Here is a 27,901-nt window from a genome sequence, read left to right on the forward strand (position 1 = left end):
CCAGTGAGACCCACAAACCTATTTTTGGCCAGTTGGTTAAACAAATATTGAAATAAAAACAAAACAAAAATTATGAAAAATGAACAACCGTCGCATCGAGGGCACAAAAATGAAAATTCAGACGTAAAGATAAGTACGTGCTGTCTCGAATTACTCGGCCCTTCCGACCCCTCGTAAATCCAAACCTTCTGACCGACATACGTGTCACGCATACGCGAGTGCACGTGCTCCGTACTCGAAGACGAGTCAATTCAGTGTCATCTGTCGATGGGCTCTTCGATTCCCCCCTATCTCCTATTAATTGGCTGAAGCGAACTCGACGCCATATGTATTCGCATCTACTGCTGCCGTTACGTCTGCATGGGTGTATAGGTAAAAACTAGGTGGGACAATGGACGAGAGAAGCTCCCCTATCGGTTCGATGTTTGTTAGTTAGGCGCTCGTCGGCCTCGAAAGTTTTCCGGAAAACTGTCGTGTGTTTGCTTCATGGGATCCCGGTTGGAATACGAACTATATCTTTTGGAAAGTTTCCCCAAAGTCTTTTCCGTGCGGGCGATTTTTTCCGAAAATTTTCGAGCCCTACTTGCGATTCCCACACCGAGATTTATTGGATTCCGAAACTTTTTCTCATGGCGAGTTGACGAATCGCGCAGTGGCTGGAAATTTATTCTCATCGAGATTCCGCTTTTTATTGCTTCGAAGATTGAAAGAGAACAGCTTGTTTTTTTCCTCTTGCGATGGGTACCCGATAAAACAAGTCCTCGGTAAATATTAATATCAATAAAAAGTACGAGTCGAGAAAATTGGAGATAGAATCCATATAAAACATCGTTTCATATATAACAAAGCAGGGGTAATTACTTCCTTGCTCTTGGGCGTCGGTACGTACAGTGCAAAGTCAAAGGCAAAGTAGGTAGCCGGGCTCTCGTTCAATTTTTAATAATGGACTCGATAATGTCCACTTGGGCGAAATGGCTCTCGATTATGCATTTCGCGTGACGTAGCCCGGGATATTAACATAGGCCGGGCTCTCTCGTAGATACACTTGATTGAAGAAAAATCGCAAGTATGTATAACAATGGCAAGGGAATCGTGATTATGAATATTGAACTCGTATACATTTATGGAGGTCGTGCTTGAGAATCTTTATGAATAATTGCTACTGGTTTAATGATACAAAATACGTGCTCTATAGTTGGTGTATACCTACCCTCAATGTTCGAGTATCATCGAAGATTTATGAATTTAACCGATGGAGGGATGAATTTGTGTGTTGTGTGCGAGACGAAATAAAAAAAAATAATAGTACACCGAGGTAAACGTATCGGAATGCAGCAAAACGAATGAGCGAAAAAATTCGATTCTCAAACGCGGGCGGGGCCCCGTTCTCTGGAAATCCGATCCCTCGCGCACGCTATCATTTTCAAAAAGGCTCGCGTAATCGAAACCCCTCTTTTTCCGTTCCAAGGAAAAACTGCGCGTATCCGTGCTCAAAAGACATTCGAAACAAACAAAATAGAAGGTCGCGTGGCGAGCACAAAGAGCCGAGAGCTTTTTTCCCTCCATCCATTCGTCCTTGTTTTTTCAAAAACACCGATACCCCTTTCGTCGTATCTGACGCTGCAATGAAACATATAACGAGGCGTCCTCTGTTTTTTTATTTCGCGGAAAAAAGGGCACGCCAACTCGAATGTCGAGTTGCACGGCTGCGGGAATTTGGTTAGGTTTTTTTACAAATGGAGAAAAAGAAAGTTTTTGTCGTTTGGAGCTGGAAAAAAGCTCGTGGTTTTAATGAAGTTTCGAGTTTATTTTTCCCTCCATTGGATCTTTTTCTTGCACAAAGTTGGCGATTTCAAGGGTTGCGCTGTTGGATTCGTCCAATAATCCGCGGTTGGTGTTTTTGGGATGGATCATCCAAAAAAGGGGCTCAGCCCCATGCGAATTTTTCACTGGGACCCCTCAACTTTGTTTAAATACTTGTACTTTTCTGATTTTTTCATAAGACTAGCTCCATTTAGAATCTTTCATCATTTTTTTCACATAATCCCTCTTTTGAATTTTCTAACTCCTAACAAATCGATCTAATGAATAAAAATACTCAAATCACACGACAATCACCGTTTTATAAAAGATAAGCAACATAATAATTAATTTTTACGAGTTAAATAAAAACAAAACACTTTGTAGATGTTCCTAAGGGGTTAATTCATCGGGTACTTGATTTTTTTCTGTTTCAGGTAAGCAAACGTGGTTTCTCCTAGTTACGAGCAGCACAAGCATAAGTAAAGATGAGAAGCATTTATTTCTTTTTTATAAATACTTGGTAAAATCATTGTAAATCACATGGATGATCAACCATTCAGTGTCCCAAACAAGTACCACAACCCCCCCGTCACATTGAAAAATCCAATAAACAGTCACATTGAAGCTCACGTCGCACTGTCAAGCAAAATAAAAGCAAACCACACACTCGGTACCTTATTTCATACCTCCTCCATTTCGCACGTGAAGAAAAACTCGCGCGTAAGTATGTTTCTGCACGTCGGTCGGTGTGCCCGCGTGCACATATAATACATATATACCCCCTCGAGGCAACAACAGCAGTAGCAGCAACAACACCCTCCCGGCATCCCTGCATAATGTATGGCATATACGCAGGGAGCGGAGAAAAGCTTGGGCCGATCGGCGCGCCGCCACCTCCCTTGCTTCTTTTGTGACATCGATCTGTCACGGGGGGGAAAAAAAAAAATAGAGGGAGGGAGAACACCTATCTCTCTCAATAATTCAGGGGTGAGAGCTGTCCCGGGGAAAAAGAGAGCCAACCCTCGAGCACGTGAAGGAGCGAACGACCCGGCCTTCTTAGGTATTTTTTTTTTTTTTTCCTCTCTTCTTTTTCTTCAACGAAAGACGTGTCTAGGAATGTATTTTTGCAGCACTGTTGGCTAGGTCGAATTATCGAAAGCAAGTTTTGTATTTAATTTTTTAGGAGAAACGTGATGGATTAGGATACATAAAAAAAAGCACCTCCTTTATTTTGGTCACAAAAACACCAAAGTACCCTCAAAAGCATCTGGTCCAAATAAATAATCAAACAGGTCTCAATAAAAGGAGCAGAAGAGGCGACCGAGGCCTGGTAAGGCAGGGAAATGAGCAAAGCACGAATCCAATGTCCCCTTTCATTTTTCCCTTTTTCGTTTTCTCGGTTGTTCCATCTGTTGCGTTTGCACTGCTGGCTCGGCACACTTACACATGTATACATTACTTGCATGCATGTATGTACATATACACACCACACCGGAAGAGCGAGTGACAAGCGCGGCGTTCGCGTGCGACGTGGTATGTATCCAACCCTCCTTCTTCCGTGCTTTTTCACTTTGTGTATACACGTTAAATACGTACGCGCCCACTTTGTTGTACCTACACCGAGCAGTTTCTCTTGGTGTCATTACTCTTTCATACTCGAAGGAAGTATACATTTTCCAATCATGACTGTCGGAAAATAAGAAGCTGTATTATCGATTGGCCAAGTAGAATTTGTACTATCGATCATATTTATTTCTTATTTCAACTGATCTACAGTACTTAGTGATCTATAGTAGTTTTGGAAGAACAAAATGCTTTATTGTCTACGATTGTGAGATAAAAAAATTTACACCAAGTACATGGGTCATCTGATAAATTGTGCAACCTGCCCAACTGATTCGAATAATTGACATTTGATTTGGTTTAAATTTAAAAAGTAGCTTCCTTTTTATAACTTTTACGTAATCGAAGATACATTTTTTCGATTCAAGAAATTTCTCCTCTGCATTCGTTCATAGTATTTAATTGTATACGCCAAGTATGTCTATTCCGGTAAAATGTGAAATTGTCACAATACATCAAACACCCCGATCGATAGTCTCGCTTACCTTTTCTTCACATCACATTTATTATCTAGTACAACACGCAATCAAGGGACGATTTACACAGCACTTTTACATTACCAACCAAAAAATTTTTTCCTTCATCAGCAACACGAAAAACGTATTTGGCGCAGTTATTGTTTCACTCGTTACAAAAGTTAACTTGTCGAGCGACAATATTTTCCCGAGCTGAAATACAAATTGATACCCACGCAGAGTTAACCAGTATATACACTTACTCAAAATCGATCGAGTAAAAGTCAGTAGCAGTACCTGTACAATACAGTGTCCATCAATTTACGTATCAACGCGGGGACGCGAGCGTGTAAATGACAGGACCTAATGCCGCACGCGCTGGATATTATCGTCTATGTGCTCGAAGTACATATAGGTTGAATATTGAAAAACACACGAATTCGTCTACATACATATAAGGACAATAGTTTATTAGTATTTATCATGTTCCCCCCTTAGTTTTTCTTTTTTTTTTTTATTTTTTGCGCGTTTAAACAATAGAACATACTATAACATCAGTTCTATAAAGTAGCTGCCCCTCTCCCCATTCCTTCATTCAAATTGCGATCCTCTTAACGCGTGTATCACAGTGCCCATCCCTCCTTTTACGTGCACAGAAACTCCCAGCCATTGTACTCCCCTCCCGTGCTCCGTGGCGGACATATTTTTCTTTCTCGTTAAGTCTCTTTGGGCCGATCAAAGTATCCGTGTATACTTTAGTCTTCTCTCGGAAATTTTGGTCTTCTTATAACGTAATTATACGCAGGAAAAGACGATTACTCGCGTATTATACCTTCGAAAGTTCGACGAGGAGCCAACGATGCGCGAAGAAAGACAAGCAGAGGGCTTTGGGAGTTTGGTGTGTGTATACATAGATGTTGCTTTTTTGTAGTTCAAAGTGACAAAGAGAACCGACAAAGACCTCATAGGTATGATTGTACATTATGTTTTACCATTTGAATACAATCCCAAGTCATTCACTTCCATTGTCCATATCCCAAGACACGCAATGGACTCGTTACTCGCTTGGACGTACAAACAACTCGAAGCCGAACGATTAGTCCTCAGCCCAGCCTATCTCAATGACAAACACTCAAGGTCAACAAAGTTTTGTTTTTCAAACGAAAAGCTTTGGAGAATCTCATCAAAAACCCAAACAAACGTTACAGTCCCCGCTATCTTGGTCGTAAGGAAGGGTACGGCAACGTTATCGCGTCGCCTCATTAGAGCGAGATCGTCGTAAAGTAGCGGGAGCCATGGAAGAGATGACGGGAGTATAGGAGCAGATAAAAAAAAGGAGGCTCGTGGGGGAGATCGTCTGGTCGCCCCCGATAAGTGGCCTCGAGGGTGGCTCCTCCTCGTATGGGTTTTCCTTCTTCCACTCGTCTCGCAGCTCCCTTGCGCCCTTTTTTTTCTTCGAGACGTTGGAAAAAATCGAGTGGCTGCTTGTAGATGTTGTGATTAAAAAAAGGGGGTCGTGACGCGACTCGGCTATGGGGAAGTTTTATTGGCCGGAAGGTGATTCAATGTGGGCTGGATGGGAGAGGGTGGAGGGTCTTGTTTGCGCGCGTTTGGAGAAAAACTTTTGATAGTTGATTTTGTTTGGAGGCCGAAGCAATGGGTAGATCAAAGAATCATATGTATTCATTGAATCGAATCTAAATACTATCGAAACCATCCGAGGGAATTAATGTAGGCTAACATTTCGATGTATCGATGTGTACTTATTGTTTTGATAAAATCACCAACATTTCTGTAATCTACTGAGCTATGGATTATTGGAAACGACCATACAAGTTATAGAAAAAAAGACGAGATAAAAATGTTACAATATTTTTGTTATGTGTATAACGATCGAGAATCCCACTGACTACGCTTTTTTACGATATGCGGTATCGATAAGTCGATATAACTCGACGTCAACGTAACCTCTTAACCATTGATTATAATGCAAATTATGTTCTAAAGTCACAAGTAGAAAAAAAAAGATACCATAATAAAAAGCCCCTGTTTCTTTATTGAAAGAAAAGGAAAAAAGAATACAAAATTAGTTGAAACTTGACCTTTTTTCGAGACCTTCCACATGGATGACTATTTTGCTTTTCTGAAGTCTATATTTATTGATTTTCGGAATAAAGTTGACTTTTCGTCTGTGCACACAAGGTACGGTGTATATCATGAACCTGATCTTGTTTGCCCCATGTATATAAGACAGTAGGTAAACAAACATCGTTTTCGATACTGGATAAACTATATCGATGTTGAATATTTCTGAGACGAAGATGTGTCAGTGTTGTACATAAATATTTCTCTTAACAATACCGACTCTATTGATTATTGAAAATCATTTAAACTCACCAAAAATGATCAAATTTATCTATCTGTGAACAAAACAACGGGATGATTAAAGGACGAACCGGTGAAAAATTCGACATCGGCGAAAAATCGGCTCGCGCAGCTAAAGAACCTCCGCGGCATTAACAAGAACAAAGGAAAGGGAGAGGACCGAGAAAGATAACCCTCCACCGCTTGATTCCGTTATTTATTGCCGATCTTAAGGTTCCCCCCTCCCTCCCTCTCTCTTACCGTACATATAAATGAAATAAGCGCGTCGGCTTATGGTAATTAATTTACGCGCAGCCAGCTCCGCGGCAAAATGATTTCGTACGTGTATTATGCAGCACGGAGTGGGATGGCTGAGGTGGAGGGGCATTGATTTATTCGTGCTTTACTTATCTCTCCCTTTTGCATTCTCCTTTTTTCTCTCTCTCTCTCTCTCTGTGCAACAATTAATCGACCGATTTATCAGCAACGCAACGAATGGTGATGATGATTTACGCTTTGTTTGCCTCCAATTTGGAGTGAACGCGACTACCGTCGTTCATTCGTAGTGGATGGGTTGGTCCGTCAGGACGATAATGGTAAATATTAATTATGCACCGAGGACGTGTAATCGCACCCTGGCACGCGATTCGGCCTCTGTTTTTCTCCTTTTTTCCCACCCCATATATGTACGTAGCCTGATGATCAAAACGAGTAGTTTCGTTTTTGAGCCATCGCCGGTAATCGTACGAAATTAACGAGCTTATTGGAATTATTTATAATCACATGTATCCACGCGCAATTTCAAGTGACGCTTCGATCAAACGAAGGGGGAGGGAAAAAAAGCGTCGGGAGCTCGTTGGACGAGTTTACCAATCACGTGTGATTAAAATTTCTTCTGGTAACAGAATTTCCTCGCTATAATGACATTGGACAGGGAATTTTCACGCTGACGCGTCCCGGAGCGTTGATATGTGACAGTATCGAAACTGACTCGTAATGGATCAAAAACACGATGGTTACGAACGCGGGTGCAAGTAACTTTTCTCACGAAACCTGTAGCAATTGTTGCGAAAAAATACGAGGGCTCTTGCAGTATTCATTTACTATATTTATAGCCTTGAACTTTTCTGTACAAAAAAAACCACAAAGACGAAAAAGCAGTAAAAATGTCTGTGGTAAAAAGATACCACGAAGGAAGAATTAGAGGGTAACGAGCTCAAATTTTACGGTCGATTTGTTATTTTGTTGCTACTCATTAGGTGGTTTTGGTGAGGGTTTTCAAAAGAGGGAAATAAAGTTGACCAGCTTAGAACTTTCAGTAGAGAAACCAACTTATCTATTAAGCCGGTCTTTTTGTAAGTGTTGAATTTTGATATTTGTCTATTATTGGTTCACAGACTAAATTTCCATGGTGATTCTCGTTCTTCCGTTTCTTATACTCTAAAAAGTCAAGTTCAAATTCTCTTATTTGCGTAACATCTTTGATTATTGTTAGGATTACGATTCTCCATGTCGAAAAAAAATAAGCGCATGTCCAAGGTAAAAAGTACACGAAGAAACGGTAAATCTCGAAAAAAAAAAGAAAAATAAATTTTAATCCCACGTACGACGAGCCGGGACACGCGTTACCGAAAATCCTAAGCTCGACGCACTCCCCCGACTCGGCAAAGTGTCCTTATGAACAATTCAGTGCGTCCCCCACACCGACGGAGCCAAATTTTTACGCGAGGTGGGAACAAAATGAAACATAGCAAAATAAAGCCAAAGGCGCGCATTACCACCCCCCCCCCCGCCAAGCTTGGTGTACACATGCATAAATATTCGGCCTGTTATATGATAAATTTCAAGAGCAACGCAGCGTAGTAAATTCACTTCTATGCACACAGGGGCTAGAGCGCGCGGAGAGCGGCTTTTCTCTCCTGTGTGTGTACACACGTGCACCCCGAGGTCAACGAACGCACTCGGGTGCACCTGGTTACCCGCGCGCTCCTATATATTTTTCTCGCACGTCTTGGCGCCTGTGTGTGATTTTCCAACCGGAGTGGGAGTGCTGGTGTTTTTGGGCCATCCAAGAGGTAAGGAGAATCGGTACTGGGGGCATCCGTGTGGGTACTGGGTGGGCGAAAATTAGGAATTTGTATTTTGTGGGGTGCGATGAAGTTTTGGGTGTCGATTTTGGAAATTTGAGGTTTTCCGTTGATAAATGCAATGAATTGTTAAACGCCATGATGTTCAGTGGCTCTACGTGAAACTCTTTATATCTGTGGAAAATAAATCACTAAACAATAGTAGTACTAGAAAATTATAAAGCTACAGTATTATCAAAGAATATATTTTACGTAAGGTTGCTACAAGATGAGCTACGGTTTTTGAAGATTTTCCATTGGACCTCGAGTAATCTCAAAATATAAGTCTTTTCTTGGTCCAACTATTTTTTTGTACAAAGGCTCTCGTCATGTGTTGCTTGTCAATTTCTTGCTCGGAGGCCATATGATCGAAAAATCGACGCGATGGGACGTTAATTCAACATGCAAATTACGTCTCAAAACCACAAGAATTTGTAAATTATCACAAGTTGAGGTAAAGCTTTTTGAATTCTACAATGTGTGATTGCAAAAATTAGGAAAGAGGTCTTAGGTTTCCAGAAAAATTTGCGACATATCGATTTGATGTGAAAAGAGAATGTATAACACATACATCAAGACGAAGACTTCAGCAGGATCCAGTAGAATTCTAAAATTTCGTCTTGATTTCTCTCAAAGTCTTGCCTTAGTATATCCGTTTTGAAAGCATAAAAATGCGCGCGAGCACTTGTACCATCATTACGATTAGATCCAAACTCTGTATTTACAGGAGCAACCGTACACTCGAACTCCAACAGGAGAAGTAATTAAAAGTAACTCATCGCCGTAGCAGCGAAAACAAGGTACCCCCAACGACTATACACATCGGCATTTGTTTACGTTTCCCAAGCGTATTTCTCTCTAGTTATTCCGGCAGCGGCACAAAACGATCCACCGCAGAGAAAAGATCCCCGGGTATCCGAAAACGATTCGGGTTTGCAAATACTCACAGCTGCGAAATCGAAACCACCGGGAAATCAAAGCGACGCGCATATACGGGAGCGGTGTAACGTTGTTGTTCGCGAAAGGGCCGGAATAACAATTAACGCGCGCGGAATTCTCGGGGAAATCCGACGACTGCGCGTCTTCCCTTCGAAATTCGCCGGATTGCTTGCGGATGTTTGTCTTTTTTTTTTTCTTCGGGGAAATAGTCGCGGTTTGCGAGCACTGATTTTCCCGAGTATGCGCTGGAATGGAGGGATGGGGCCGTTTCGCTTGTATTTTAAAGCGAGAGGCATTTCGATTGTTCGAGTCAGCTTGGAAATGAAGGGTATTCGAGCGGATCGCAAACGCGTGGGGGTGGAACAGTTCATTACAAACAAATTTTTTTTACGTATACGAAAAATAAGATATAATACATGAAAATCGAGGAGTGTTTTTGGCCTATTTGGTTTATTTGAAAAAAAAAATGGCCAAACATCCCAAATAACCTTATAAATTATCGTTATTTCGTTTTTTTACGGAGTTTAAAAGTAACGGGGACTACGAAGGTGGGTCGAACAAAGCGGAGATTTCAACGCTGCATTTCCACCCCGTTCGCCAGCTGTGCGAGGCCGAGGAAGGCTCTTATCGATCTTTTCAAATTTCCTCCTCGAAATTATCTTTTTTCTTTTTCCTCGTTACAAGCGTCTGCACACTATGTATGTTATACTAGAAAAACAAAGTTCAAAGTATGGACACACGTACACCGGGAGTAGGACTCGAAATTTCAAAAGCGACATTGGTGCTCGTAAGCGCACACTTACGTGTACGCGTGTGAGTATTGATGTATGGGCATCGAGAAGCTGTTGGGTGCGCGTCCAACTAATGGGTGTATATCAATAAGTAACGAAAGCTCCCAGATGTTGGGCTAACGCGTGTGTATACAGTGCGTTTTATGGGTACCGAAGCAGCCCCTCGCGCAACGCAAGCTTTTCTCTGGGCTTTTCTTTAGTGGCGTTGTACAATACACTGAGATGATAAATGTAAAGGTGCCATTTGTGTTTAGTAATCGTCAAGAGAATTTTTACCTTTTTCACGAGACTATGGCCATTTTTAGTCTAGTATACCCGTAGTTTTTGTAGGTCACGACAAGGAAGGTGTGGGAAGGAAAATTACATCCATTGTAAGAAACCTCATGATATTAGGTAGTTGTTAAATTACGGTGTGATATTTTAAACTTTGTTAGTACGGGTAGGATGAAACTTCTCGTCGAGTAACATAACATCCCAACTTTACTCAAAAATGGAGTAATCTTCTTTTTTTTTTTTTTACCACTTCCTTTTTACCACAAACAGGAATATTTCGTACACTGCGAATATTTTACAATCGGATAATCGTGCAGTAATTTTTGTTTTCTCATTCCTCCTCGTGTACGCGTATAAAAAAAAAAATCGAGCTATTCTTCACTGTTTTTTTCGAGATGATTCTGTAGCGTACTTCTTCTGACCATCAAAACATTAAACTCGCAAAAAAAAAAAAAAATCATTTTATGGTTAAACGAAAAAGCAAAAAAAATCCAGACCCGATGGAGTAAGAGGAAAAGCACCAAAGTACACCCACGTACGTTGTAATATGAAAAACTCTGCCCACACATTATCGATTATTTGTACGCACTAACGTTGCCTTATAAACCTACCGCGCGTACGTATACCACCTAACGACGCAAGACGCGTGTATATACTCGGAAACACGAAGGGGAAAGTGAAAATTCGCAAGAGCTGGCATCGCAAGGGCGCCGAGGGTAGCAAGACCCTTTTCTACTTTCCCCCTCCCCCCTTACTCCATATTTTTTTTTCCCCTGCCTCTCGCAGCGACGACGAAATCGATATGGGCATCGAAGCGCGTGGAAAAAGAATAACTCGAGCGCCCGTGTGTGTTTTTCATAATTCATCTTCCGTTTGGTGTTGAAGAATAAGTTTTTCATTTTCGAGAGGAAAAAAAAAAAAAGTGGTTTCACGTCCATTAACGCCGTCGTTACGCAGCGAAACGAGTTTGGGGGCGTTCACCTTTCGCACGTGTGCACGGACGACAGAAGCTGTCTTTTGATCGATTTCCCGCGCGACGCTCGTTAGTACTTTTTTTTTTTTTTCTCCTCAAAGTCAGGTACCCACGAGCCGCCCAACGTGAAATCGGTAAGGAAAACCCCCGTCAAAGTCCGTCTCCCGCGAGCGAAAAAACACACAAACACCGGGAAATTAAAGGAAGCTACAACGGCAATTTCCTGTAGTCTACCGTCGCGGTGTATCAGTGGATGAAAAGCACCTACGTGACTAACCCCCATCCCCCAAAAAAAGAGGTTCTTTCGACAAGGGGAGAAAAACCAAAAACTCCCGTTGTTGAAGAAAGTCCAAAAAAAAAAAAAAAAAAAAAAAAAAAAAGAAATCATCATCGTCAGAGCGAAGGGCACGAAAGGGAGCCCAGATACATAGACTCGAGAAGGGGGAAAAATCCCCGGGCGAGAGGGTTACGCAGCGAGGGTTGGGTATAGGCCGTGGCCCATTAGGCGACCCAGTTTCTCCCTTTCCTTCGTCCCCCCCCCCCAAAAAAAAGACGCCCTTTCGTCTTACATATACACACTTTGCCCACGCGCCAAGGAATCCCCGTGAAAAAAAAAAAAAAAGGAGCCGAGGTCTGAGGAAGAAAATTCCCGAGGAGCGACTATACGCGTTTGATCGGCCCCGCGATACGCGCGCGGTTATGACGTAGCTTTCGTGTGTACACCGAAGACGCACCTATACCGCCACCCCCCTCCGAATGCTATGCCATATAAGGGAGAAGTAGCTTACGAGGTATTTTGCTACGAGCAAAAAAAAGAGAAGAGAGTAGGTATATGTGTGTATATATATATGGATACGTCTATACGTATAAACAAAAGACGCTGGGTGCTTGGGTACATAACATACATATACAGGGTAAAAGTACGTAAATTGTGTGTGCGTGTGCTACAACACCCTCTCCACCACCCTCGAGTATCAAACGGATGGCTCTTACGTACGTGTATGTATGTGCGTAACCCGGGAGAAGAAAAAGACCGACTGATACATACATACGCTCACACACGCACGCACTCACGCACATTGTTCCAGGGGGGGGGGGTTCGCTCGTTCGTACGCTTGAAAACCTCCTCTACACGTAGATACATATATGCATGGTATATACAGAAAGCGAGGGTGCGTAAGCTCGGCATAACAGCAGCAATAGCCGAAGGGAGGCTTTCTGTGCTACATACAATACATATACATGTATACGTATCCAGGGGGTGGTGAGTTCTGTGTGCGTATCAAGGATACAGGGGGTAGGTAGCGACGCAAAAGGGGAACGGGGGGCTAGCTAGGCCGGCTGGCTACATCGGTGTATGTATATGTATATACATACCCCGGGCCACCCTCCGCTCTCCTCCAACCCCCCCCTGCGTCTTTGCCAGTGCGTGGGCTCCGAGCATACAGCGGTGGTGGGGTACGCAGGGAAAAGAGGGTGCGTGCGCGTATAGGCCGAACCGAGTGCGAGTATCAGTCGCGGACGAGCTGCTGCTACTGCCATATACTCTCTCCATCTCTCGTTGTGCGTGTGCTTTTGCTCGGGTTTTCGATACTCGCCGACACTCGCTTGTATACGGTTTTTTTTGCGATCCCGGCTTCGTTTTTTCGTCGCCCTTTGGCCTATACTATTATTGTCATTGTATACAACGCGCGAGTGTACCCGCAAATCGTTGCTGCTTTTTGTTTGTTATTGGTTCTTGATCGGCGAGTCGAGGTGCGAGGGATACATATTACGTTGTTGTTTTTTTTTTTTTTTTGCGACTCGCAGTTGTGATACGCGCCGGACGACGGAATCGAGCTACAAATGGTGCACATCGTGGAAGTGATCGCGTCGCGGCGGAGCGACTTTACTATGGTGAGCCCTTGTTTTTTTTTTTTTCTCTACGTTTCGTACATAAGTTCCCTTTCTTTTCGAGCTTTTAATGGTCCAAGAGAAATTTCGAGCTTTTTTTTTAAGAGTTTGACGATCGACTAATGGTACACGGTGGAAGGGGTCGTCGGACACGCATGGGCCGTTGAAATCACCGCGAAAGTTGGTTGGGTAACGTTGCGCGCTTCGCTTTCTAAATTTAAACCCGCGCCGCTGTTGCTTTTGATCTGCGTGTTTTCACTCAAAACACACACACTTGGCAAAAGCCCGAGCGCGTATCGATACGTGCAGTGCCGATTTTTCGTATCTTTACGTTGTTTTTTTTCATACGTGAACGACATTGAGTAAGGGTTATTGGGGCGAACGGGATGAATTCGCGTGCGAAAATAAACAATAACAAAACGAAAGTGCCCCATAAACACCCGAAAATAATTTTCCCGAAGAAAAAACAAACACTTTGTGTCTTTATCGAGTTGTCGTCTATATGAGTGAGGGATCGAAAAAAGGAAAGATGGAAAAATATACGTCAAGAGGGAGGGGAAAAACAACGACACGCGTTTTTTTTTCTTCGTCTGCCCTTTTCGCTATCGGGGAGAGGGTCGTTGGGGCCATTTGCAATGGAGATTTTTCGATTTCACGCGAATGACCCGCCCTTTCTCGCGCGGTGACGATGATTTAGGGAAGGGACACGAGCTTTGACGATTTGGATTTCGATTCCACAATTTTTTTTTGCTTCTTTGAGCGTCAACTTGTGCTTGTTTGTCGGGGGGTATAGATCTCATGCATATTTTACCCTGCATGGATTTTTTTTTTTTTTTTTTCCTTCACTTTTTGCTGCCGTTTAAGAATAAACTGTGGGGTCGTTAATTGCTCGAGTGGATCATTATTTTGTTTCACTTTTGTTATTGAAGCACAAGGAAAGGTCTTTACTTACGTTCGTCGACTATTTTTCATGCGAAGCAAAGAGTGAAAAGAAATTTTTAAAAAAAAGTACACCATCAAAATTTTGTTCGACGCACGAATATCGAGTTTCTTCGACACCACGCGTATACATACGGAAGCGCGTACGCGCTATACTTACCGCGAGGGAGCGTAACACGTGTCGGACGAAAAGTCGGCTCCAAAAATAGGCCATCACTTTTGTATACACGATCTCATTTGTATATTATGCGCGCAAGCTCGCGGTGGTCGGGGAAAAATTTCTTTCTGTAAACTGCGAACTCTGTTCAACGGATGCGTGTGTATATAGTGTACGGTTGGGGTAACGCAAGTCGCGGTTAAACTGTCCTTTCCTTTTTTTAAGGGGACGGCGTTTGCGCGATTGTGGAAGATGCATTTATAAAACAGCTAGAGGAAATCGATGATTATTTTGCTTTCGAGAGACTCAGCTGACATCGTGAATAGTTAACCAGATAAGTGTGTGATTTTTTTTTGTTTTTTTTTTTTAAGTAATGTTGATTGCGTAAATTGTGTGTAATCATGGCTTCATGACAGTATGTGTCTATATAGTATACCTAAATGGCTTGATTGAAAGAAATCGATTTTTTTTTTCTTAATAATACAAACTCACTGTATTCACATAAAAAAAATTAACTTAAAACCACTGATTCAACCTTTAAAAGAAGCAATCTACGTATTACAAAGTGTATTTTTCTTGACGTCAAAATCCGCGCCCAAACAATCATGAAAGTATCACTTGCACCAGGAGAAACTAAACGAAAAATTCGAGTCTTCCAACATGAGACGAGTGTAGGTCAGCGCACCGAAGGGACCCCGAAGTAGATGATGAATAATAAGAAAAGGTAGAGTGAAAGAGAGGGAGAACGGAAACATACATAATATATACACTCGTGGGGCGTGTGCGGCACGCGTCTCGGTAAAGAAAAAAAAAAAAAGAAAAAAAAAAGGAACAGCTGCGCGCTCGTGCGTATTGTACCTATACACGTAACTCGCAAACGAAGCATGTATAATGTATACATATATGTGAGGTGTATATATTGTAGACGAAGGGGGTGACAAGTGACAACGACGCGATTTTTATCTCCGTGCATGCACGGCCGGCCCGTATACATTATATTTTTTGTCTCTGTGATCGATTCATTAACTCTTGGCTTTTATTGTCATTTTTCTTTATCTCATTGAAACGTCGCGGGGAAATATCGCGGTCCAATGGCATACGGGCCGTGAAAGATAATTTTTTGGTATACTTCAACTGTATCACCACCGACGTCGAAAAGTATCCATAGCATCTTTTTTTTTTTATTGAGTAGAATAGAAAAAAAATGGAAATAAAGCTGCAACAGGATAAACGAGACCACTCGTACGAATAACAAACAACACGATCACTCGAGGCAAGCGTTATGTATCGCCAGTATCTCTCCAATTACTACACGCTCACGCTGCAGCTGTTTCGTTACGAAATGCACATGACGACGGGAAAGATGGATATTCGTGTATATAGCTATAGTGATTCTTTGGGGTTACAGATGGGTCTTACATTATAGATGGGATAGGCTCTTTTCTTAGTTATGATGTACTGCTTTGTTATTAATTTTTATAGTTTTTTTATCAAGTTTTTTTTTTTTTCGACAAATATATTTCTGGGGTACTTAATAATAATAATGAAAATAAGTAAATAATTTAACTGTTTTATATTCAACGAAAAAATCTGCAGAAGAATTCTCAAAACAGCTTTTTGTTAAAACTCGAGAATTATAAAAATAAATTTTTAGTTGTAATTCATTGAGAAAAAAACTTGAGTGAGGCAAAATTTATTGTATTTTAATTAAAATCCACGATTGCATTGCTGAAGATAATACTGTCAAGAACCCATTAACTAAAAGCTTGTTAGAGTTTATTGTAAAAAAAAAAAGAGTGGAAGTATCTGCCTTTAATTAATGAATTTCATAACTGAGGGGGGAAAAAAGAAAAAAGGAGTATCGTAAAAAATAACGAGGAAGTAATGGCAAAAAAAGATGGGCACTTGAGGGGAAAAAATCAACATTAAAAAAAAAAGTGTATATGAAGCGTAAAGTCCAACCTCGAGGGTCAGGTATAAATCACTTTACGATTTAATTTTACAACCCCCATTGTTTCGTGACGTGAAGAAAACGTCGTTAAAATTTTACTTTAATCCTGATTTGAAACTTCACCACGTCGTAACTTTCAAACTCATTGATCCCGCTTTCGTAAAAAAACTGCTCACCAACATGTCTCGTCAATTTCTAAGAATAAATTGTAAAAAAAAAAAAATATACTAAACTTTATTTTTCCTTCCGCAAGACCTCTTTTCCTCAAAGAAATGCTGTTACCTCGTCATAAGTCTGAAGTTGAGAAAATGTCATCGAATCGCTTAATAGATTTTTTTTCTCCTGTAGAGCTCAAACCTCTGCTTTCAAAAAAAAATTTTTTCTTACATTTTCGATCAAATCTTATTGGAGCAAAAGTTTTTTGAAGAATTCATTGAAAGCTGTAGGAATGAATTTCGTTACTTGTATGTTATAAAACTGATGCGATGGTTTTTCATGTATTTCATAAAAAGAAATTCGTTTTGAATTAATATTTTGCCAATACTAAATAAGTAGCTTATTGTCTGGAAATTGTGGTTACGAATGAAATTTTCAGGAATTGTTCAATGAGTTACACTTTACTTTTCCTAGAGAATATGCACGAAGAAAAAATCGAAAAAATGCTTGTTAATAAAAATACAGTTGTTACATGAAATCTTATGAAAAAACGTATAGGTACATGTGCGTAATAAAAAAATATTGATAGAAACACATGCACACATTGTTATTGCATACGTTAAAAATATAGACAAGCATCAGCTGATAATATTTATTTCTTTATTTACGTATTTATTAATTCAATGGGACCAAGTTCTGTTACATAATAATTATCAAATTTTTATTTGTACAAACATAAACGTTCGCTTCATTTACAGCCAAAACAATGAATATAAGAATTTTTCATAATAAGAAACTACATTTTTTTTTTTTTTTTTTGTTTTTTTTACCATCCCGAAGGAAAAAAATCACATTTCCATTGCAAATAGTCCACAAAGATAGCACAAATCACACGTATCTACATAAACTGCAAAACGAAAAGCAATTTTTCAAAATCATTTCTAAAAAATTTTCATAATGCATACATCACAGTATACAATTTTATAATTTAATGTAATTGTTTTTCAATTCATTCAACAGTATTAAAGGTAATTGTTTGTTATTATGGCAGTTTTAATAAAATTCGTTCAGTAGTCGCGTTTTTGACTCAAAAGTCGTGAGAAATTATTTGATGACCTGCTAAACAAAAAATCAGTATTTCCAACTTAGTGGACTATTCAACTATTTGCATAGAGCTTTTCCGATTAACGCACGTAACGGATTTCCATCGACGAGATGAAGAGCGACGGTTGGCGCGTCGTTGTGTTCGAAGCACAATTTGAATTTCGAGGACGACCAACGAATGAGCTTCAGACAAAATATCTCATCGGCAAACCTCGAATAGAAAAATCTACAAGAAAAAAAAAAGTCCCTCGAATCCCTTCCATCTTCGGGTAATATTCGCGAAAAAAAGCCTGACAATCTTCCTCCGAAGCTCTCGCGCGCTCGAATCGAAACGTCTTCGAACTATAACGGAGACTGCAAAGAGGCTTCGCCGTCGCCGACGTCTCTACCATAGACAGCTGCGATTGGATTTGCGCGAGAAGGCCTTTTCGATTTCGTTCGCTCCCTCACTTGTCCATACACGTGTACGTCTGTACCAACGTACGTGTAATATCTCGTGTACGTCGTACCCTTTTTTCACGCGTCGATGGCACCACCAACGAAATACGTCCTCTTTACTAAAGATGTTCTTTTTTGATCTTTTCGACGTTACTTTGACCTCGGCCTCCACGCCTGAGCCAAAGAATCCAACGCAAATGCCAAAAAGTTCAATTTACTCGTAAAAAAAAAAAAAAAAAAGATGATGAAACGAGACCGACCAGTAACACTTTTTATATCTTCTTCATTACATCATTTCTGTGGACACACTTCCAACACACTATGTTCTTAGGTTGGTTACAAACCGAGACCAATCATGTCTCGAAATTTGCGAGACTTGTCTGATATCTCGTGTCTTTCACCATACCAGCTTAGCTGTGCCAACACTCTGTAATCCCATCCCTTAAATTCATAATGAGACCCACCATTTGCTTCATCCGAAAAAATCTTCTCTCTCACCGATCTGCTGCCTCGCACACTCTTCACTTCCGCCAACCAAACCATAAGTGCACCGACGCAAAATAAGAGAGCCAGACTTTTTTTCCTTCATCCGTGACGCGTCGCTGCTCTCTTTTCCCTCCAACAATACACAACACACGTACGTGCGACAAACGGCGACGACGCCTGTTATTGTGCGATTTCCAACGGAGTCATGTACAGGCGAACGTGTCAAATCTTTCCAGCGGTGGGCCGCATTGATCCAAACAGGAATCTCGAGGTAAGACGTTTGGAAGGGAGGTTTTAAAAAGTCTCTTATACGGGAAAAAAAAGACGCGGATGTTTGAACGATCGAAGAGCACATTACACCCGCGTGTTTTTCGAAAAAGGGGGTATAATCAACGAATAGCTGTATAATTTTCCAACAATTTCATTGGCGCTCGTACTCGTTGATTATTAATTATTATTGGTGTCGTTGTCTTGAATGTCCGTCGTTAAGTATAGTAACTGGAGGGAGAGGGGCAAAAAGCTCTATCAATAATTAAAAACACATGGGGAGGTTTTTGCCTCTATTTCCTGAAATTACGCCCTTTTGCGGCTGAACGACGATACATACTCGATAAACTCAAGTTGTTTGGTTTGCTTCTTTTTGCCGTGAGAGAAAAAACGACCAAAGGCTCTGCCTTTTTCTCGCACGTGGATATATAATAAATAAAATACTATCGAGGCTGCCACTCGCTGGCGTATCGTCTTGCATAATACGTATCTAGACACGCACACGCGCGCGTTAACCCTACCCTTATGGTATATATATATATATATGCTCGCGTCGCCTGCTTGGAGATAATCGGAGTTAATTAATTGCTCTTCGGGCAGTGCAGCAGCGGCGCCTCGGCAAACACATTTGCTTATTGTCATCCGTCTTGGTCGCTCGATCGATTCTCTCTACTCCTATACGGTGCCCCCCGTGCGTTTAATGTACACGAACGATGACAGCGGAAACTTGCACTTAGCTCTCCCTGCGCGTATGTGTTGGTGGAAGGAGAGAGAGAGAGTCTCTTAAGTATATTAAGGAAACGGGGATGGAGCACTGCTGCGCCTCTCTCTCTCTCTCTCTGGGTATATTATGATCATCGCGCAGTGGGTGCTTGTTTTTTCGATCTAGATCCTTTAGATGTAGGAAAAAAGTGTAAGGACATTTAACAAAAGTCCCGTTTTTAATCAGATCTCCGAGTTTCTGCACAATTTTGTTAAAAGTTGGTTTGTAAGGGTTGTGGAGACAAAAATTGGATTTTTTGTTCTTACAGCTTTCATGTTTTGGTATTCCCTTTTTTTTTTTCTTTTTTTTTCATTCATCCTGCAATAAAATATTTAATACATGCGTATTTATTAAACATAGAGTTTTTAAATATCATTTTTCAATTTTTCTCGATTGACTAACAAAGAATTTGATCTTTTAGGAAATAAAAAAACATTTTTAGGAACAAGCAGAGAGAGTTATTAGTTTACACTATTGTCATGAATTTCAAAAAAATTTCACCCTCGAACTTGAATCCAACACTTGAACAGTAGGATATTCTATCAAATTTTTGCAACAAAAATAATAATTTAAAATAAGAATGAGTTAAGGCAGTTCTGTGAAAATAATATTCATACTTAACAGCATTTAATGAAACATATTGCTGTAATCTCACAACGTCACTACGCTCATACAATGCAATAAAAGAATATTTTTATGTTGAAAAAATTACCATCCTAAATTTCAAAATCCAGTCGAAAGCTCAAATAACTTTTTATTGTGTGCGCATTCGTGCGTGTTTTTTTAAACCAAAGTAATCCATTACGGGCCCCCTAAACACAACAGATTCCTCATACGGCGCATCCATCACATTTTCGAAACGTGTGCACAGCAAAACCACCGCGTCAAGCTCGGCCGATGTAACTCAGCCGCAGACCGACGTCCTCGGCAATCCCCCCCCTAAACCTCTCATTAACGTGAAAGAAAAAAAAAGGGGGGGGGATGCATTTGGATGAAAAACGCGAAACCCAACCATGCCTAGTCCTCAATAAATGCATACGCGTTTTAATAGTTGAACTCGCGGTTGAGTCATATCTGTGAGATATGAAATAATAATAATAATCACAGAATCGGCCGGGCGAAATAAAATGAGGGATTTTTCGATGTCGACGCGCGTATTTACGCGGGTCGAGTGAATGCGATTACGGAAAATGAAGAAGCGCGGGTGCGCTGATTTTCGACGAAATTTCATCTCGCTCCGGGATATTTGAGCTTTTCCGTTTGCGAATTATTATTATTATTATTTTTTTTTTTAATCGAAGTCATATTGAAACGTGTATAGAACACATCGCGTATAAAAATAGCACCTACGCAGTAAACAAGTGGATCGAGGTCACACAACAGAACTTTTATTTAATGCTTCCCTTCAGCCCTAATTACACGGATCCTCTCCACTTCGAAGAACCGCACTCAACTATCCTTTTTTTTCCCTACACTTTCACCCTCTCGATAAACAATTCGCTTGCGAAAGGTGAGATATTATCAGTTTCGCTTCGCAGGAACCCATAAAAGAAAAAAAGACACGAGTCAAACTCGTAAAACTCGCAGGGAAAAAAAAAGAAAGAAATAAGGCAAAATTAGAATGCTCGCTTAAAACGTGCCAAGGGGGGGGGGGTGGAAAAAAAAGGACGCCAAGAAGGTGGCAGGTATCTCGGTTCCGGTATCTCCGCGAGCGGCAGCCCTCCCTCGAAGCCTCTCCCCATGACAACGGAGCCGACAACAAAAGCCCGAGCGTCTAATGGACTACTAGGATGCTCGCGCACTTTAATTTCCCTCGGACACCCAACTCACACCGCTATGTAGTGTTGTACACACACGCAATTATTTTTTAGGGCGAGCGAGAGCGTATTGGGAAAATTGCGGGGTATATGATGTTTTTTCACGAGAAAAAAAAAAAGGGCGGAAAAGTGGGGTAGACTAGCGGCTGATTGCTCCTGAATTGGACGTAATTTTCTATGAATACGCTCCTGCCGAGTCCGAATCTGAAATCAGCTTGGATCCCGTGTGTGCGTGGCGAGCTTTTTTCCTTAAGGATGGATGGAAATTCGGCTGGTCTGATTGTATTAATGGATTTCTATGTATAAGAAGTAGGCTCGCTTGCGTCTCGTATGCTTGGAGAAAACGCAGGGTACACGGGTATTTGCATTCAAAGAGGAAATTTCTTTCTTCCTTTCCTTTTTTTTTTTTTTTTTTTTGTTTTTGCGCTAAATTCTGGGATGTCCTTATTATATATCCCGGGGCGAGTGGGTGTATCAGTCAAAAATAAAATGGCAATGTTCTCTTGCACGACCCTCTCCAAAGAATAGGGCCGGGATGTATATACATTACGAGGCGATCGGAGGGAATAAAAGAGGAAGACCCTGCTTTTATGTGGGCAGAGGTCAAGAAGGAGGGCAGAAAAATCGAAGGCGATAGTGTCCCGTGGCATACGCGTTATGAATGATTCATCCCGTGATGGACAAAGATAGACGCCATTACGATGGACCATTAGACGTGGGAGCGGTGAAAGTTGCTGATGCCTCCGTGAGCTCGGCAGACAAGTGCGTGTCTCTTTTTACGAGGCTGGATTTTCATGCCGAATAATGGAAGTGTCGAGCGAGTCTTTTGTCACTTTCAGGTGGGAAAGTGGATCCTCTCTCGTGTTTTGTTTTGAAAGATGTATTCATCACCGAGTCAGGGGGGAAAGAGGGAAAAACTACGTTGAATCCAAGAGACAAGTTTTTTTTTTTTCAACAAATAAACCGTTGAGGTTATGTTGTAGGGTTTAACACTACAAAATAGAAATTTACCGTTTCTTTGAGCTTTTCCAAATTCAAGATTTTAGTTGCATGATATTCTTCTTTCCATCGATGAATATACATGTTGATTGCATTCTGAATCAATAATGATTCTACATCGATTCAATGCTGAATCGACGTTGACTCAATGAAGGTACAAGCCTTTTTTAATCACATCGTTTATTCCAAGTTGAATAAAAGTTGGTTCAACATCAATGCACTACTCTTATAGTACAGAACGTCCTTTAAAGAGGTTGACTATTTTTAATGGAAGGTGCGAGGGATGGATTCGACTTTTTAACTCTTTTAGGTTAGAAATGCTCACGATGGATGAATCGATGCAAGTTTATTAAAATCTACCTTATAATCCTGATGAAAAAAAAAAAAAAAAATGTTTAGTTGGAGTGAAAATTTTGATAAATCTCTGTAGGCAACTGTGTAAAACATACGAACTTTACTTCATAAATTTACTCAGTTTAAAGGGAATAATGGTTAAAATACATGAATTTTTTTAGTAATATTTGATAAAAACTGACTGTTGACTTCCCAAGATGGCCAACTCCTTAAATTCCAACTATCCGGGCCCATGTACAGAACAATACGAGATATACTTATCGATATGAAGCATGATTATTTTCATAAAAAATGTTTCCTTTTACGATAAAAAAACACTCATAAATAATTAAATGTCAAATCGTTGTCTTGCAATTGTAACTTACGTGAGCACGTTGTTTTTGCTTTCTGTTACAGATGAACCGTCCTATTCAAGTGAAACCGGCGGACAGTGAAAACCGCGGAGGTGAGAACAAGCGATCGATCCGATGATGAATACAAGCGCGCGATGATGAGCCACAAAATCACGGCCATCCCGATTTTATTCCAAAATTGAACTTACAGTCAGCATTACGATTCCAGTTGATTTTTTTTTTCCATACGCGAGCTCCGAGACACGATCGTTTATTTTTGGCTTATGAATATCATCGACTATTATTTTTCAAATCATATTTCGTCTTTGATCTTGGAACGAACTGTTTTTGTAGATATCAGCATAAAATAAAATCTCTTTATTGCACTTTGGCCAAAAATATGTAAAAATACGGTAACAAAATTCAAAAAATAAAGAAACGAGCCGGTATATATTCCAACATAAAAGTGTATGAGAGTCGAAAGAAGTAAAGCGTCCTAAATAGGACACGTTCTCTTTCACTGATTCGCTCGACTACCCTAAATAGTATACTCCCTTGCCCTTCGCTTTTCGGGTTTGCGTTTCTTCTTTTCTATTCTTTGGAAGGCATCCAAAAGATGAAGATAAGTGACGCACAAACGGATAAACGATCGTGACTCGGATTTGTATACATAGATTCAGTATATCTGATGCTGTTTTTGTTCTCTTCTTTTTTTGTTCGATTTTTATTACGAAAAAAAAAAAAAAAAAAAAACACTGTAATACTTTTCTTGCAGAACTTAGGAGCTCGCTCGAAGTAAATAATAAAAATCCAAAAACGCTAGATATTTGTTCGATAGTAAGATGACGGGTGGGGTGGGTGCACTGGTTAATGATCAGTTTGAATGATGATGTTAATGAAAAGAGAAAAAAAAAAAAGACGTGATCGCGTTGTCGAGCTATTCTCTCTCTCTCGTGTGGTGTGACGAGTATCACGAAGACATTGAAGCCTAAGACACAAATGTTCAAGGTACGTGGACACAATTGAAAAGAAACAAGCAAAATAAAAAGCATTGAGTGTGACGGTAGTGGGCTAAAATTTAACGATTAATCAAATCTCTCTGTCTCTTTTTTTGTATTATCTGTGGAATTATATTTATGTGTGAATTTAAGAAGCACATTTGTTTTTTTTTTTTTTTTTTTACATAGTTTTCTCTGTGTTTTGTATAAAAACTCGTGTTTACTGTGTCAGCTTTAACGTAAATCTAATGTGCTGCGGGACTCCTAACATTAAATCGGTGTGGACTATCTTAATGTTGTGACTGTGTAAGAAAAAAATTGCATAACAAAATTGGTCATTCATAAGTGCATTCACCCTTTCAGGTATTTTTAAATCACAACCATGTCTTAAGTCGATAAGAATTATTATTATTATTCGCAATTATACTTACAATGAGCAAAGCGTTCTCTTGATCTAATGACATTTATTTTTCATAGCAATTAACACCAAAAAATAGTGATAAATGATATAGCGTAAGATAAATTTGAGATTTGACTTTTTTCCAAATACTAATGATTGTATTGCATTGAACGGGTTAATATCATAGTAACAAGTAACAATAGTACACTAAATACACAAATCCAATTGGCTATATAATGACAAAATTTAACGACATTTACATATGATATTTCACTTGCAAAATAATACTCCATCATCGCTCGTTCGTTCGTTATGTTGTCATCTACTAATGATCCCTTTTTTGAAGTCCTTATCTCACAATTGTAAGATGAAATCTGATCAAAATACAAAATTTGCGAAACACAATCCCTCATCGGATGACGTGTTCGACCATCCACCAACCAAACGATCGTCTTTCTAATGCTCCAAATGCTAAAGGAAACCTCATGAATTCCCTTTTCTTCTTTTACATTCGCAAAAGTCCATTGTAAAACCAAACAAAAGACCATAGTCCACAAGTAATACCAAGACGAATGATGGTTCCCAAAATATTCCTGAAACTGCAAAGTCTCCAAAGCCCATATAAAGTCCTTCGAACAATGAGTGGGAGAAGAAGCTTCCACATCAGCCCGCATGATCCGACGACTTGCACGTGTATGGAGACCTCCTTGGGTCAGTCTCGTCCAAAGTCAAGCCAAAGGCCCGCATACGCGGACAACTCTTCCTCGATCTTCCCCGAGAGGCAGATGGTACTTTACTTCTTGAATCTTCGCGAGCCAGTCCATGTGCCCACACGTACACCAGCTTCGCTGCGAGAGAAAGATGGAACTCGGCTCGAGGGGGAGTACGGGACGAGCCGTAATTCATATGCTAATCTGGAGGAGATGCCATTGTAATCTCCGGTCCACAAAGCCCTCGCCTTGACACGGATGCAGGCGGCAGAGTGATCCGTACCAGGCGCCCTATACACTGTACTCCTACTCCAACGCAGTGTCTCGACCTGCCCCCACTCCCCCTGTCTATACGTCTCCATGTATACCTATGTAGATGATCTCTGTATCCTTTGGAAAGAGAGAGTACGTGCCCGTGTATACACGCGCACCAATACGTGTGTGAGTTCAATCAGATGACGCGAAGGGGCAGAGTATACACACACACACAGACACTGCGAAGCTTTGGCTACATCATTGCATAAAGCGACGAACTAGGCTCCGGGACTTTGGTACAGTATCCACCCCCTCTCTCTTCTACACTGACAATGCAAAACGCAGCCGACACTCTGGGCTGGATTCCATCTGACGCCCCTCGTGGAATACGTAAAATCGCTTCAATAACGTGCACGAGAGCTGCCTGACTCTCTCTCTGTCTCCCTTTCTATACACGCCAGTATTGGGAGCTTCGATGAGCCGGCATTACTACTCCAAAGCCTAGGTGTTAGTAGAGGGTTGTGTCCCTCAATGCCTCCACGTATGTATATATATATATATATGTATCCGCGCGTGCAACTTCTGATAAAACATTGGGGACAGACTAAGGCACCGAGAGTTTACAGCAGTTTTATTGATACAACACCATGTACAATCCGTACTCCCCAAGAACTTTATCCCAGTTTCTGGGTTATCATCATGATGGGTTGTATACAGTTTTGCCAACCCACTTGGAGCGAAAAAGTAATTCCAATGGTACTGTCGCGTATATATATGGTGGTTCTTGCTGAAGCCTCGAGCGAATTGCACTTCTCTCTCCCGAAAAAAAGTCACTCCAAAGTCCCCGGGAAAGACATCACGTGGATATGACGCCTAATGTTCCGTCGAGTCGTATTCTGACAGTGCTAAATTGCTGAAGGAAGTTTCGCGCCAAAAAGACGACAGGGAGTTGGCTGGACTCGTAAAAAGAAGCAATCCTCCTACCTTTCAGTTGCACACATCGCGCTGAACGTCTTTCATGGAGCCGCAACACTGTGTCTCGACATCCCAAGAAAAAAGATCCCAGAAGGAAAATCTTCATCCTCTCCCCTCCCCCACTGTGGAAGAGTTTCATTGTTCGGACGATTCGGCGCGTTTTTCCCGCGTTAATGACCGGCCTTTAGGAGAAAGGAGCCCTATAGCTTCCGAGCCGCGTGGCCCCGGCTTAATTACATCGTTTATGGTTTCGAGACGATGCTTCTCCTCTATCCGCCCTAACCTTTCTTTCTCCGTTTGGTCTCTTCACACGCCACGACTCAGTGTTCTATTAGAGCAGCTACAAAGGACAGATCAAATTTTAATTGCGTCGCGTTAACCGACCTTTGGGCTTTGCCAATGCTACTTCTAACCCTTTATGTCCTTGGGTAGGTATTATGTATACCGACTGCTGGTACTTTATCGACGTCATCGCCACGAGAGAACGATTTTACGTAGGAAGGGGAATCTTTCCTTTTTAATCATAACTTCCCTCTACCCTCTTTCTCCTCCAGGACAAATCCTTCGATTAATTACCAGCCTGGGAAGTCCGCTGTAGCGAAGCTCTCACGACGGGTCGTCTTTAAGGGACGAGGTAAAAAATCTCCCTCCCCTCCGAGACACTTTAATCTCTCGACCGTCTTTCCACCCTCGTGCAAAAAGAAAAGTGCTTTTTTCCTTCTTTTATAATCTGAAATAATCAATACTCTCAAGGCCGGAGGATTTTCCGAAGTTTCACTTCGAAACTCGCTGATCGCCCCGCTGAAGCGCGGAGCTTATAACTTGGGCGCTCCCGCGCGAAGGATTTGTTGGCCGTCGTTTATCTCCCAACGGCGGATGTGTTTAAAGATGCACGAGTCAAAATTTAAATGTAACAACTACATGTACTCTACAAGCAGGCAGTGGGATCCTCGAAAAACTCACCCCCATTGGGTGTGGGCGTCCAGCAAACACCCAAATTTGAAAATAGTAATGGCCTTCTTTGTTTCCGAAAGTGTATCCGCGCGTGGGTATACGCGATTCCCTGCACAATCGCTTTCAACGCGACTATATACGACACCATACAGCCTTCAAGAGACAGCCAAGCAGCAGCAGTACAGCGCGAGATAGAAACTCCCTCGTCGGGCATTAACTCGACAGTGGGGGTGTCGAGGCAGATTTGAAAAGCGAACTCGAACAAACTCCCCGAGCCAAGTGGTTACGAGAGCGGGATAAGGTGGCTGGCTGAAGCCGTATACTTACTTACGCCGCCCAAAGCTAGTTGAGCAAGTAGATAAGTTTCGATCTCTTACCCCCCCCCCCGTCTGTCTCTCCTAGCATCATCACCACCCCCCTCCGCTCCATCTCGTGCCACGCGGGGACAGTAGGGGGGGAAGGACACCCCGAGAATGGCAGGACATCGTCGTCGTGTCTTTTATCGATTGGCGTCCAACTTTGCCGCGGGAAAAGCCCTTACCCCCCACCACCCCGCTCTCTCTCGGCGCAAGTTAGAAGCTGTTCCTTTTAGAGGGTAAACAGTGT

General features: G+C 41.3%; 1 protein-coding gene across 5 annotated transcripts in view; it reads left to right on the forward strand.

Moving 5' to 3' along the window:
• Positions 1-27,901, forward strand: part of bru3 (CUGBP Elav-like family member bruno 3) — an 825,259-nt gene that overhangs the window by 733,882 nt on the left and 63,476 nt on the right. For 2 of the 5 annotated variants that reach the window (XM_089595410.1, XM_014355940.3), the window contains one exon: positions 23,068-23,116. The gene's annotated coding sequence lies outside the window, so the exon portion shown is untranslated. Of the gene's footprint in view, positions 1-4,630; positions 4,850-13,196; positions 13,244-23,067; positions 23,117-23,914; positions 24,012-27,901 lie in introns of those variants that run through there. The other 3 variants (XM_089595411.1, XM_089595412.1, XM_014355939.3) reach the window with 3 other exon arrangements.

The sequence above is a fragment of the Copidosoma floridanum genome, unplaced genomic scaffold (genome assembly GCF_036245765.1).
Source record: "Copidosoma floridanum isolate Cflo_tuat_1 unplaced genomic scaffold, Cflo_Japanese_pri ptg000025l, whole genome shotgun sequence".
Taxonomy (NCBI): Eukaryota; Metazoa; Arthropoda; class Insecta; order Hymenoptera; family Encyrtidae; genus Copidosoma; species Copidosoma floridanum.